Raw genomic sequence first — 12,353 nt, forward strand, 5'->3', positions numbered from 1 at the left:
TGCAACAAATAGCAGAATTTTGTATCCTGCTGGACTGCCACCCTCTCTGGGGCAATTTTATTCGTATAAAAAAATATGTTTATGTCAGTATAAAACACTGATGTGCTCCTACAGGTATAGTACTAAAAGACTAAAACCATTTGCAGAGGTACAAAGCCCCCCTGTTCCACCCCAGTTCTGACCCTGGCTGTCCAGAGACTCCTGCAGAGCAGGAAGAATATGCAGGGAGCTCTGCAGAACACCACCTCCTGAGCAAGGCATTCAAGAGTGCTATAGCACCAGGCAGCCAAGGATATTACAGAATACTTAGGACAAAGCTGATTGCCTTACCTACTTTACTACAAGCTGTTTGATTTATAAATCACTAACAAGCGAAGAAAAACACGTGCGCTTCTGTGACAAGACTCAAGGAATTTATCTTATAAGGCTTATTGTGATTCAAAAATCTATTACAATATTTAAATAATGTTATGATTGGCTTTCTACAAAACTATTATTAGGTTAATATTATGATTTCACTTTGTCAGTTCAACAAAATTACATATTGATACCTTGTTTTTCCACAGCAGCTTACCCTGCTGTGTTTATTTTGCTTGGCAATGGGATTTCGACTTTTAAATAAGTGTGCAGGTTGGAAAGAATGAATTCCATTAAGTAATCTTTTATAAATAAACAAAAGGGATCACAGAATAAACTATTTTTCTGATGTCTTGAGATGCTCTGAAGTTGCAGTGAGCTCTTCAAAATGCAGACAGAAAGTATTATCTCAATGAAACTGAATTCTAAAAATGGAAAGAGATAAAGGAATGTACATTTTAAATCTCTACTTTTCCCAGTGCAGTAAGACAACAGTAATACGTATTTTCCTGGTCCAGACATCAGGCAGTCACAACAGAATTACAAATCTACCACAACGAATTTATGTGTTAAAAAAAAAAAAGTCAGGTGCTCCTATTTTCCAGTGAAGAGAGACATGCTTTCTAAAACTCATACCTTTCATAGTACCTATGCTCTCCTCACAGTATATTTGTGTTAACACTGAACAACCATCAACTGATAGGTCTATTAGTCTCTCTCATCTTCTTCTGGAAATCTTCATTAAGGCTCTGCTTGGGCAGAGGGGGGGCAGCATAAAAGAAGCAATTTCTTAGTTCTTTGCATTCTGAGCTAGTGGTTTTATTTGAGACCTTTTTGATGGTTATCTTTAAGACAGCCAATTAAAGATGCTAAAAAGTCCATAAATCAGATCACATGTTTTTCCTTCAAAGTTTCATTACCTTTGTAGGACCAGAACCTGCCACTTGCATTTTCACCAAATACGTAACTTACAGCAGGAACAGTCTTATTGATATTGTCTCATTTGTTTGACAGGGCAAGAAAAAAGTATATGACACAGGAGATTTTTCAGGACCACAAATTTTATTTATAAACATTTTACAACAAAGCCATCTCAGAAACACCAGGTCCTGCTACCAAAACAAATGACTCCACTTTGCAAGTGCTGTAGCTTAATACTTAAGAGAAGGTACCAACCAATACCACTGCACTTGATTCCTCGCTCTACTAAAATCACTCTAGAATGCAGTTGTTTAGCTTGTCATCCTGTCTACTGAGCATATTTCTCTTTTCAAGAAAAAGACAAGTAGCATTAAAATATTGTTACATGGGGAGTTTATAGAACATATTGTAAGTGTTATTGAGTAAAGAACACAAAAGAGTACTGAGGAAAACAAATGCATCCTGCTCAGCAGTCTCATAACCTGACTCTTACAAGTAAAAACTTATCATTGTGTTTTTATACCTTTAATTAACTTTCTATAATATCTAACTTTTTTTTTTTTTTTCTTTTTTTAATGGTTCTTAATGTTTTGCTGCTTTGCAGCACGTATCTGCCAGGGTACCTCCAGCAAGGAGCACACCCTGAGCTCTCAGCTACCAGCAAAGCCATTTCTCTAGCACTGCCGTTCACCGCACTAGTCCATTCAGAAATTTAAAACACAAAGTGCAGCTGAATGTACAGTTAGGCATAATTCAGATTTTTCTCTGTAAAATTACTATTGAAATACTATATTAAAATGTATTTTACAGCTCTTAAATGACATTTAAGGAGATTAAATACACTTAAAGATTGAATTGTGATGACTTATAATTTATCTATTTTTAATGTAAGCAACAAAAGGAAGAAGGGTTACATTACACACAGCACTGCATTCAGCATGGGGCAAACCCCACCAGGACAGTGATAGTTCGGACCATGCCCGAGCTGAGCAGCCTGTCAGTTTCGCTGTCTGCTGTGCACAAACTTCCCCTACCACTATGCAAACATATCTGGATAGGTAAGAGTCTCTCTTCTAAGATAATTAAAACTCAGAGACCATCCAGGAATCTCTTCTGCTTCTAACATTAATGAGGAAACAAATGCACAAGAGAAAAACAATACAGACGTGTTGGAGCAAATCTGCCCAGAGCTCCATCTAATGCCACATATAAAAGGAACAAATGTAATAACTATTATTAATTTAATTGCTGATGTCTATTAGAGGAAACTCAAAGAGATGTGCTAGGTTACCCCCAAATCTGAAACCCGCAGGCACACTGGGCAAATACCCCGTGACTCTGCTAAGAGAAGGAGCTCCCCAGCCCCAGCTGGCCAAGGACAAGGTGACCTCCTGGCCCAAAAGGGATTCACAGCTCTGAATCCATATAATGCTGATTTTTCAAGGGTCTATCCTACTGTTACAGGCAAGTTACAATTTTCAGTGCTGCTGCCAACAGCCAGTCAGTCTTTATTTATTACAAAAAGATATTTAAACAGAAAGGTAGCCTGCTAAAAGCCAGAAATATGCAAGGTGTAAAGGGCTTTGGCTTTGTCAGAGTTGATTTTCCACATGGAGACAGGACAAAAACCAGCTCAGCTGACAGCATAGTTCAAATGTCAATTAAGACAGGACAACGAACTATTTATTTATTAGTTAAGAAGCTACTTGAACATGACAAATAGATATTTACTAGTAAAATTTGGTCATGGTTTTAAAAGACCTCTGTTACAATTTTGAGGGTGGAGAAAAATAAATATAAAGTTGTAATTATGGGAAAATTAGGATTCAAAGCAAATAGAGTTGAAATAAAAAGAGATAAATATACTCAGGTTGATACCTATATAAGCTTATTACTATAAAAGACACGAACTGGATCTGGACTTAAAACAAAGTTCAGAGTTAAGAAGACAGCCTTGTCTCAGACCTAACTTAGCTATCTTTTCGACCAATGCATTTTTATATCAGCTTTTGCAGAATGTGATATTATTTACAAGTCCTTTTGCTTGGTATATACCTGTTAGTTTTCAATTTGTGATGTAGCCTAAAATATAATTATTGCTGATAAAAAACTTTTAAAATTCCTAACAAAGTCTTAATTTATATATTATATATATTTATATGTAAAAATGTAATTTGGAGAAGACTGAGCTTTCTGAGGATGTTTTATATTAGATTTTCTTTCTCCTCTATATCAAGCCCTATTACTTCAAGGTGGCCACATCTGTTATCAATTTAACAAACACTCAGGAAAGTTCACAGTAGCCTTACACTTAAAATGAATGCTTTAATTTAGAAGTGGTCTTGTCTCAGCTTAAGGCAGGTCCTTGGCGAGCATGTATTATTTTTGTCTTTCATTAACAGGGCTCTGGTTTCAGAGATACCCTTGTCTGGACAGAATCTGACTCACTGGAAATGTCACCAAAGACAGGTAGAGGTCCCAGGCAGAGATCAAGGTGCTGTTATCTTCAGCATTTCATAATCATACACTAAAGGAGCTCTTTCTTCTTACAAGAAACAGAAAAAAAGATATCTTCAGCAACGAAAGGGCAGAACGGATGAAACTATGAAATTATGAAAGCGAAGGTGGAGAAGAAAGGCAGTCAAACTGGCACAAAAATAGCTTCCCACTTAGACTGAAGTAATGCAAAATTGAAGTTGACAACTCTTTCAGCCTTTTTGACTAATTCAGTTGCTCAGTCAACACAATCATTCCCTTCTCCTCCCACTTGTTTTGGGGAAGAGAAGGAAAGAAGTGGTATTTACTCCTTTCCCAACTACTTTGATATCTTTCTTCCCCTCCTTCTCTTTCTAGAGGTATTAAGACCGGGTGAAATGTCAGTTTCCTCCTACACAGTCTCTTTTCTCTCTCCCTTCCCCCTCTATTATTCTCAGTCAGAACCCTAAATTCACCTTTCCGAAGAGAAGTTTTGATTATAGTCTTAAACCAATTTAAGGCCAAGCTTCTGGGACAAAAAATGTGTTACCCCATCCTCACCCCTGCCTTGGCAGCTTATTGCTGCTGAATCAGCAAACTAACTCCACCCATACCATGTGAAAGCTGCTGCCAATGAAAAAGTGGTGGAAGAACCTTTGGAGGTAAATGTGTGACTGTTCCTTTGCAGCAGAGCAGCATTAGCTCAGACCCCTTTAAGCCAGCCATGAAGGTAAATCCTGCTCCTTTCTCTTCCTTGGTCATTAATAACATGGTTTCCAAGTGACCTACTACCTGAACACCCTGATGGTGGTGGATCTTCTCTTGTTCCTCTCAGTAGACTGCTTCACTGTCAGTTTTGTCCTGTCCATGCTCTTGCAGTACTGTTGCCTCTCCAAGTCATAGAGCAATCAGAGTGGAAGGCAAACTGTCATTAATGACTTTGTAATGAAAGGTAGGGAGATTATTACTTTACAGTTGATGCGACACTGAAAGGGACCCAGAAAAAGAAAGGTGAAGATAAACTGGGGTCACTGGCAGCACAGCAAGCTCAGAAAGTGGTTTTAACAGAACTGACAATGAGTATAACCAAGAACAACTCCACAGGTGTTGGGGGCAAAGAGTAGAGTATTTAAGCAATGGAGACCTGAAACAGTATGGGACATGGAGGAGTGTCTGGGTCTTTGAAATGTTGTGCAGGAGAGTGCTGGTGGGCAAGGACATACAGGGCTACAGAGACAATGCAAAAGGGACAGAGCAAAGGGTGGTTGTTCTCCACAGTACAAGACAAAGGGAGGGAAGTTGCACGGAAGAAGGGAAAGAAAAAGCCCTAGTTTACCCATACTGTGGTCAAGTTGACAGTAACATAGGGACTGATTTCAGCCTTCATCTAACAAGTACCTGGGACAGCCTGCTGTAAAGAATTCCAAACTATTTTTGCCAAGAGGAAAGTTGCTCTTCCTGCTCCAATCCTTCACAAGTGCCTTTGGCAAGCAGAAGAGCTGCCTCTCTGCCCAGGGTAACAAATGTGCATTCATTAGGTAAAACTCATACCACATCATCCTGCTCCCTGGCTGCACAATCCCCTTCATCCTAATTGAACTGCAGTCCAGCTGGAGGAATACAGCAGCTGCGAAACCTATTTTTGTCTCCAGTAAGCACAGCTCCAAGAACCATTACCACATGGGGTTACCATTTCCTATCCCACAAGCTTCCAGAATAACACACTTTCGGTTAAAACATTGTTTCACTAAAATCAAATCATTTCCTTCAGAATGTAGATCTTCATACTTACTATATGACAGAAGACATTCAAAGTTGAAAGTCAGACTCAAAAAAACCCACCACAGGCATCTCCCTCTTCATTTCCCCTCCCATTATTTCTACTTGACCTTCCAAAAAGTCCCCTAATAGCAAAATCTCCTCTTGGCTCTGACCTTCCCCCTCCAACACTTTCTACAGGCTTGTCTCTTCTTTGGAAAGTGTTACGCTACAATAAAATACCAGATCCTTTGCCTTATTTACAGTTACAAGTGTTCTGATTTTGCTGACAAAACACTTGTTTATGAATATTTAAAATACTCACTTTATGTCAATTCAGATTTTTTTTTTTTTTAGTAATGACCAGCTATAGAATAAGTATTTAGAACAATTACCTCTGAATCCTCGTGACCTTCCCATGGAAAATGGCCATTTTTATGTTCAGCAAAAAAATTGGCAGTATTTACTTTAAATATCAGACTCTGCATCTGTCAGCCTGCAAGGGAGCAGAGCTGCTGATAATTTCTTAAAACAGAACACAGTCACTTCAGTCAAAAGAGCGTCTACCAATTTTTTGGTCAAAAGCTTCACGTGCAATAGAAGAAAATTTAATTCTGCAAAGCTGAACAAAGAACTGTAACAAAGACCTTACACTTCGTGAGCAATGAATTTGTCATGGTTCTACGTTGCAGACATGATTTACAGTTTTGTCTTTTTCATGACAAGTACTGTAAGATATATTAGTTGTGATAGATTCTGTATCACCTCCAGTTATTAAATGAAGATACAGTTTAGTTCAAACTAGAACTTGCATGTTGAAGTTTCATGGTTTGTACACGACAACAGTGGATCCTTCTGGCTTTACATGTTATTAACCATATTGTCAGAACTGCTCTTTGCTATCAGGTCTTGTCACCATTGCTTCTAAGAAAAGGTAATAGCTTCTATTTCCCACTAGCTGACACAACACACCAACTTTATCTCTGTATATTCGTATTGAAAACCAAGATTTACAACTGGGACAAACTGAGACAATGTAGCCTGTAATGCTGCATCTCACGGTAGCTGAATAGCTAGTTTCTGTCAGTTTGGTAAGCTAAATTTTATTGCGCAGTTGACAAATTCAGTGAAAACTCTATTTCGATCCATTGCATGTTAGTGGATCATCACAACATTTCTGTAAGTTATATATTGTTAGTAAGATTTATGCCACAGTAAAATTACATTAGCAACTAAGAGGAACTGAAGCCACCACCTCTACCACTTCAGTTAAAAATTAGAAGTGGAGATCCTCAAAAAAAGAAAAGTTATGAAGATACAGTAGATCTACAACCACCAGCAGGCAGAAATTCAAATGTAAACCAGTTCAGTAAAGCAAAAGGTTATTTCTCATTCAGTTCTGTGCATTGCTATTACTAATAGCTGACAGCACAGATTACAGGATCAGAGAAGTATTTTGATGCAATATCCAGAGAAAACATGTAGGAATATGGAGGGAACTGACTCACTCAGTGAAGACACCCCTTGTCTGTTATCACCTCCAGTGTAAGATTTTAATTAGCATTAAAAAGCATTAGATTTAACTGTATGTTTCATTTAGAGCATCTATAGCACAAATCATGTCACATTATCATAGCAATTGTTTTAAAAAAAATGGTCTGGATATGAAACCATTACTTAAATTGTGCATTCACATTCCTAGAGCAATACAGTTCTAATCCTTCCTAAAATTGCCAAAAGCACAAGAGAAACAGGATCATTAACTACAGGCACATTTCAAGCTGGAAACACTGCTTTAGGTCAAAGGTTGAGGTCTACCACTAACATTGCTCAAATCTTCCCATTCTTACAATCTTTTTACTTGCCTAGCCATCCCAAACTTTAAATTTTTGAATGTGGATGCCCAAACTGCTGTCAGGCAAACCCAATTATTTTTTCCTTCCGAAGTTTGTGCCAAAACAGCACCGCTGCTTCAATAGCAAGTAGTAGTGAAGAGAGAAAAACCAGTGTACTTGGCCTCTTTTCTTGACACCAGAGAAGGAAGAGGAAAGGCAGAGAAAGACATTAGTCAAGGACACAAAAACAAGAAACAGTGAGGAAAGATGTTCAGAACAGCCTGGCAGAGAAATAGGTCTGAAAAGAATAACAGGCACCATGGAAAAATACAGATGTTTTGGCAAAGCATGAGAGAAGGCCATAAAAAAAGGGCACAGACAGGTGCTGGGAGCTGGAAGAACAGGAGCAGATGTAAGCAGTGAGGAAGTTACAGTGGCAGAAGCAGAAGTCCTACTGAAGCCTGCACTGCTACACAGCTGTAAATTAAACCAGGAGCCCCAACTTTCTTTACTCTTTCCTCACAAAATCAAAAGCATATTTGACTTATTTTAGTACCCAGTTCTCATAGTCAGTTTACTTCATTAGCTTAAACTGTACAGGTCTGTGCTGCAAGTCTTGCTACTAACTTCTTCCTATAAGTGATTCCCTCATGCATAAAATTTCTTAGAAGTTTATAATTCTAGAAGCTCTATCCAAGGGCATATAAATCAAGCACATTTTTAAGAAGTCAACAGCAGGCAGAGTAACATTGCTTGGGCAATTGTTACCATGTTCTTATCACACAAGCACCTCTACCTGCACTCGGTGCCCGCAGGGCAAAGCCGCAGCCCCAGGGTTGGGCTGGTACACGTGCCCAGACACAGCACCACACTGACCGTGCTGCCTCCAGTGGGGGCTCTTGGGTCCCAGATCGTTATCCAGGCCCTGCATTAATCAAACAGGAGCACAACACTGAGCACCAAACCACCTCCAACTTCCTTTGACAGTCCTTTAATCTTTAACAGCCCTTCATGTTTTCTGTGCACCAATCACACCTGCAATCACTGAACAATATCTACAGACTGATTCGCAGAAGTAACAAGTATTCAGGCATTCAGCTTATGATTAAGAAGTTTTTCTTAACATATGAAACACTTTAAAAATCAGATCTCTTCCAACCTAATCCCTCAATGTTAGTAAAGTTTACAGTAATGACCTTGTATCTCATAGCCCTGTGTGAGAAGCATGGATAGTATCTAATCACACACATTCTTCTCTCCTACAAACTGTCTCCCATAATAGATCCAATTTAAGTGTGTATTCCTTACTACTTGTCACAGTGCCACAGTTGATGACAGTGCCATACTGAAGTCTAGGCATCCATTAACATGGCTTTCTTACTGTAGGGTTGGAATAGCAAGTAGTTAATAATGCATGTGACCACACTGAAAGATGAAGAGCAAGAAATAACTTTCACAGGAAGTATTGAACAAGGTAGAAATAAGGAGAGGCAAAGAAAGGAAAGGAGAAGAAAATAATGGAGAGAAAGGAATGATCACACTATATACTAGAACACCAAGTTCAGGTATAATAACCCTCTTGAACTCTGAGATTTGTTAGTTTTTGTGTATTTTACATTGTATTCTTACTAGCTTTTTAAGAAGAGGGGTTAGTAACTTGGTTTTAAGATGTCACATAGCATTTAATTTATTCTGGAAAACTACCACATAAGAAACCTATCTAGAAAACTGAAAAACTTTCAGCATGAATGTTTTCTTGTATTTCACCTCCATAGTAGGAGAATATTTCCTGTGAAAACTGACATGATTTCAAAACTTTTCATGAGTACCTTTATACCAGAAATATTGTATTGCAGCATTTCATATCAATAAACTTTAGGACAGAGAAAGAAAAACCTGCCTTAAAAGAACAGATAGCAATGAAATCACAATACAAGAACAAGGCTGTAAATGTAAGGTATGAATTTGAAGGTATTTAGTGAAGCGTTATTGTGTGTCACTAAAACTAAGTCTTCAGCAGAAACACCACTTGATATCTACCCTCTATGACCTCATCCAAAACACTTAAACGCTAGTTAATACTGTCCAGAGACCTTTTCTGCAAGAAGAAAGGAAGCACTAAACACCCACATGACAGCAAGTTCATAAAATGGCTCTGTACTGACAGAAAACCTATTTCCAGTATCCCACAAATAACTCCAATTATGAAATCATTTCTTATTTCAGCTGCAAGCAGGGAACATGCTAAGATGCACTTGGAATGGGAAAAAATATACTGTGAGTAATATTTAAGTGCAACTAGATTTCATTTCAATAATAATTTTTGCACCATTGTAAAACCAGTGCTTTATATAAATATCACTGATGACAGTAAGTTAGAATGCATTTGTGTTTTATGTATGTTAGTGCAAGTAAGATGTAACAGTTCTAGGACATTTTCTCCTTTGAAGTCAAGGGTAAAATCAAGTAACCCATGTGAACAGCGGCTCTTGATATTTCACTTATTAGAACTCAGGGTCTTGCAAACAAAAATAGCAGAGCCTGTTTAAGACTAGAGCATATGTTGCTTTCCTTCTTCTAAGCTATAAGATTTTAGCCCAGATGCATTTAAGTAGACACATCGCAAAGATTAAATGACTTGCTGCAATCATCTCTGGCTTTATATATGTAGAGATAGCAGAGTTAAGTACCCCCAAAACCTCAGAAAAGAGGTTTCCAGAACTCAATGAGGCGGCTAAATCATTGCTCAGGGGTTAGAGAACAAGTGCCATTGATTACAGGTGACATTTTTACCTCTTCAAAACTTCAGCCCAGGAGTAGACCTTGAGCGAAGGCATACAGCAGAGGTGGGTTAAAGAAAGCTCCCATTAAAGGTAGAAGATTCTATGGCAGAGAAAAGGTGACTGCCAGCATTGGCTCCTGAACTTACCACTTATTACTCAGCACAGTGATTTTGTGAACACCAAGGAAGCACTGGAAACAGACATTTTGACACTGAATTTACCCAGCTTAGGCAGTTGTTCTTGTAAACTGGATTATGCAGATTTTAAAACTGAGATACTATTTTTGTTAATGAGTAACTGCCTAAAGAGATAAAACTCTAACCAAAGTTATCTGACATGAGAGACAAGTCTTGGGAAATTCAGCATTAATAACACTTAATGACTCTTGTCTGCAGTAGTTTGTAACAGTTTGACTTTAGGATGGATTTTTAAGGGAACCGTTGAGAGTGGACTAAATGGTAAGGTGAATGGATAAACTAAAATGCTGATAGAAAAAAGCAGCATTAAATTATTCAACAGCTACATCCCACATACTTCTACAGTACAATATAATCCTGATTTAGCAGTGTTCCCATGGGTTGTCTCTGAATATGTACATTCTGAAGTTTATGAATATGCTATGAAATATATTATTTTCAAGTTAAGAATCAGAAGCTGCCAGCACTTGTGTCCTGGGTCTAACAGCTTCTTTAGAGATCAGTGAGATCCCAGGCTAGACTCTTACTCCTCCGGTCCTCCTGGCTCACAGAGTTAGTATTGGACCAAAAAAAAATGAAAAGTGGGTCTTTATCTTCTTTTTTTCTTAAATGAACCATTCATACCATGTTCTAGTGTAGGAAAATCTAGAAGCACTTAGGATCTCAGTCTTCACAACCTGAAAGTTACCTGCCCATTGTTAAGCCTTAAATGGTGAGACAGAAAGAGCATTTGAGGCTACAGATGCAGACACAGTTTTAACATAGGGTTATGTAATGCCCAGAGCAGTGAGATCAGCATCAGCAGAGCTGAGAAGGTGTGGGCAAGAACATATGCTCCATCATCTCAAATAGATTACCAACTCGCCTTTTGATTTCCCACCACGCTGCCAGCAGTCACGTTTTCTCAGGCAGAGTGTGGCTCAAAACTCTCAAGGAACCAATTTCATCCACTTTCTTCCCTGAAAGGGCCAGTGCCTTAAAGGCATAATTAAGACCTAAGCACATAATATTTAGTGACATTTAGTGAAGCATCTCTGTCAAACTGACATTGTAGAAGAAACAGCAAACAGACAAATGTATTTGCGTGGTTTTCAGTTGGTTTGTAATTTTTTGTAATTGTACTGTCAAACAAATGCAGAATAAAGTATTAGATGAAATACACTGGTTAACAGACTGAACTAATTATATTGATGCAGTGAAAAGAATACACTTTGCAGTAAGCAGTATTTGGAGACAAAAATAATCTTTTTAAAGCTATACAAAATGCTTTATTTCCACTACCATCACTTGTATAGTTTGCACTCCTCATGAGTTCAGAGCTTGAAGAATAAAACAGTTGTTACAAATTCAGAGCAACACCACAGTGTCCTGCTCAGCTTTGGATAAAACAGACCTTCCCTCAGCCCTGCCCAGCTTCACACACTCCTCCTCCCCACAAATTTGCTCTGAAGAATCAACTTTTTGCTTCTCCTTAAAACAGCAGGAGGCTGGTATTACTGGGCAGGAATGGACAGAAGAAATGTGAACACCCTGGCTTGCAATCTCTCTGCTCCCATGTTACACCACAGCAGCTGACAGGAATACTTGATCATAATCTCCAGCAAGAGAGGGGAAAGGTAAACTCAGAAAATAAAAATACTACTAAAAGCAGAGTGTATGAACACTTAACATTTAAACATTCTCCAGTTCAAAGACAGTAAAGGAACCTGTCAAAAAACCCATCATATCTAACAAGGAAATTCCATTCATAAAACATATTTCCAATTAACGGTTACATTAATAATCAGATTTTTTCCCCATTTTCAAATTAAATTTAACAGGCTTTAATAAAATGATTTCTAGCTAAACACCCTAGGCTGCACCTAATCCTTCAAGTCAGCCCTACTACACCCAAAAGCCCAGCTGCTGAAGATAGTTGCTTTAGCTGTACATGTCGCTAAGTCCCAGCTACTACCTACAGTGATTTCAAAATTTTACTTGAGCCCCTGGTCCTGCCCCTCTGCTTTAATTGGAGAACATAGCTTCCC

The 12,353-nt window shown here is 38.3% G+C and overlaps 1 long non-coding RNA gene across 2 annotated transcripts in view; it reads right to left on the reverse strand.

The window, feature by feature from the left end:
* LOC139828361 (uncharacterized) overlaps positions 1-10,364 on the reverse strand; it is a 141,441-nt gene extending 131,077 nt beyond the window's left edge. For both annotated transcript variants that reach the window (XR_011739874.1, XR_011739875.1), the window contains exon 1: positions 10,276-10,364. This is a non-coding gene — a long non-coding RNA (uncharacterized lncRNA). The remainder of the gene's footprint in view (positions 1-10,275) is intronic.
* Between the last annotated feature and the right edge of the window lie 1,989 nt (positions 10,365-12,353).

Source organism: Patagioenas fasciata, chromosome 7 (genome assembly GCF_037038585.1).
Source record: "Patagioenas fasciata isolate bPatFas1 chromosome 7, bPatFas1.hap1, whole genome shotgun sequence".
NCBI classification, from domain to species: domain Eukaryota; kingdom Metazoa; phylum Chordata; class Aves; order Columbiformes; family Columbidae; genus Patagioenas; species Patagioenas fasciata.